The sequence below is a fragment of the Lates calcarifer genome, linkage group LG12, assembly GCF_001640805.2.
Source record: "Lates calcarifer isolate ASB-BC8 linkage group LG12, TLL_Latcal_v3, whole genome shotgun sequence".
Classification (NCBI taxonomy): domain Eukaryota; kingdom Metazoa; phylum Chordata; class Actinopteri; family Centropomidae; genus Lates; species Lates calcarifer.
Window position 1 is genome coordinate 13,806,781 of NC_066844.1, and position 3,138 is coordinate 13,809,918.

The following is a 3,138-nucleotide window of genomic DNA, read 5'->3' on the forward strand; positions in this document are numbered from 1 at the left end:
AAGGGTATGCATGTTAGCAATATACATACACATACAGCATATTATTAGTGCATGCAACATGGCTGCATGTTTTGAGATGGATTCCAGAGACATGGACACATGTAAACAGACAACTTGAGGATCAGATGCTTATTGTACATCTCCCAGAGTTAGCGCAGACAGATAATTCCCACTTTCCCCAGGGATGCCCTCTCTGAGCGTAGACTCCCACAGTTTGATTCTAGCTGAGGTCATCGCCTCTTCCTACATCTTCACCCCACCAAAACCCCGCTACAGAGTGTGGAAATCGACTGGGATTATCTGCCGCCTGCAGGCATTCCGCATATGTGTGTGCGCTTGTGTGTTTTCACAAGAAGTGTGCGTAGCTTCCAGTAGACTCTCTTGGAATGAAAAATAACCACTACTGACTACTGACTACACTGAATAGACTATTTTAAGACATTTAATTAATTTTGTCATCTTACAGTCTTAATAGAAATAGGTTTTCTGTTATTTGCATACTCCAGAATGAGCTGACCTTTTCCTGATTCATTTTGTCAACTGTTTCTAGACAAGTCATCTGAAGTAAGTGGAAAGTTGGCATTTTTATAACTCAGAAATATGTGCTGCAGATGCATCTGAAACCCTGCAGCTTACGTATTAACATTACGTGGACCAGAACACGCTGCTCTGCTCTACACACGTGGCAATCATGTGTGATCACTAGGGGCTCATATTCACCATATGTTTAGCTGTCTTGCCCATTGTCGCTCCAGGCAGCTGTGGCCTCACACGTCTGTCCATGTTTATCATGGTTAGCTGGTCACGGTGTATCTATACCTTCAAATGAATCCTGCCTTCCAAAAATAGATCCATCCGGTTCGTGCAATACTGGATTACAGCATCAATAGTATTTAATCCTGTTAGGATACCTTTTGCACTCAAAAAAAAAGCTTTAAAATGACAGGAGAGGAGTGAAATTATCTTCCTTAATAGTGTTCACTGCAGAAATAACATGTTTCCTGTGTCATTTATTGGTTAAACTCTATCCTTTATTAATCTTACATTTATTTGAATTTCTTCCCATCCACCTTCAGTACATGTTAACAGGCTTAGAACATCTATTGTAGTTGACAAACAGTATATTTGTAAATTAACTGCTAACCTGGAATTTGTTTTCCATTGTTTCTTTCTTGCCAAGAGTTAGATAAGAAGATAAATCCAACTCTTATGTCTGAATGGTAAATATGAAGCTTCATCCAGCAGCTGGTTAGTTGGCTTAGCATATAAACTGGAAACAGGGGGAAACAGAGTCATTTCTATCTTCCCAGGGTCCTAGATTCCCCAGCTCTACAGTGCACATAGCTGGAACCTGAAAAAGATGTTCCCCTGTTCTGTATTCATGAAATAGGATACACAGTAGAAAGAGGTTTTCTGCTCCCCAGCACTGCTGTAGACCTGATAGTCTTGAACTTGAGGGAACTTATCAGCTTATTAGCTTTAATTAATATTTATTAAACATTTTCACTTGAAACTGGAAGAACAGAATACTGAACCAAATCTACCTACCAGCACCTACCAGCAGTTATGGTGTTGTCTTGTTTGTTTACAAAAACTGAATTGTAGAAATAACATGTTTGTGGTACAACAATCATAATTTTCAAACAGACGTGAGACTGGTGTTGATCTTTTTATGTAACTTGTGGTAAAAAAAAAAAAAAAAAAGCTAGTAAGCTAATCCTGCTACTAATACAGTACAATGACCTGTTTGTGCCAAACTGAAGATGTGCATTCATACTACTCTTTGTGAATTACCCATAATCCCATTTTCTGTGAAAGCCCATTGTCACAGCTGTCTGCCACTGCTTAGTATGGCTGGTTCAGTGACTAAACCATGCAATAATTGATATGTTCATTTCCAACATGTATGCTTTGGAGCGGATTTACATTTAACATGCATGCAATTACATGCATGATTGATCAAATTGGCGATTTTGTTTATTATTTGCTTATGTGTATAGACTGGTAGAGTACACTTGGACAGTTCTATAACTGGAAACTGTTTGCCACTGTCTGAGCAACCACACTGGCCTCCTCAATAATAGTAGATGGGACAGAAAACAGCATTACTAATTTACTCTATCTTCTGTGTGTTTCAGAGAATTATTGATAGGAAATATTCAGTAACACGTCTGCCTCTTGTACCTTTAGTCTAGATCCCTCCTCTGTGTTATTTCGGCGGATGTAGAGGTCACAGTGTTCCCGTTCTGAGACAATTACGTTGATCATTTTCAATGAAACAGCACCGTGTTGACTGTGGACACTTAAGTATTCTTGGAAACTGGATTCATACAAACAAACAGCTAGATATTGTTTCCACATGGACTGCAACACGTTCCTGCTGAGAGCTGTTCCATGTCAGCTGTTTTTTTGTCTTGTTTATCTGAGTCAGGTGTACGGCCTGTGCAAAAGAGGGCGTCTTATAGTCAGTCACAGGCGATTTTACGTCTACATTTTTAACATCAAAACCTCTCTAAATGTTTTTTCCATGCAGTTTCACTTTTAGTTTTTCCCTGTCAGTTCTCCAATCCCTGCTGATCCAAACAGGACCAATTATTTTTAGTGTTCCTGCAGAATATAATGGGTGGGGATGTCTGGTCTCCTCAGGAAATTGCTCCCACATCCCAGACAAAGTGTCAGGCCATTCCCACACCCTTTCAGACAATGAAATTGAAACACATACTGAAATTAAACAATAAAATAAAAGATGAAGTCATTCATCCTAATTTGGACAACGGATCTTTTGGTACAACCTTGTTTTGTGATCTTTATTTTTACAGTGGAGAAAAGAATCTACTGAACAAAATATTGTCAAAACAATGTGAGTTACAGAGCAAAGTATTTATGACTTTAGAGGTTGAGCAGCCAGCCGGAGTTTCTGTTTCTGTGTACATTTTGTTTGTATACAAGTGTGTTTATGTGGAGGGGAGCTGGAGCCTCTGCAGCAGGGGCCTCGTGGTTCTGTCCTGCCCTCCCCTGCACACTATGAGGCAGTGTTTTGGACCAGGGCCCAGGACCAAGCCTGAGGCACGCTGCTCCGCTCCAGCCTCTCCAGAGCGCCGACTCTCACTGACATTACATCAGCTGGGGAGACACAGT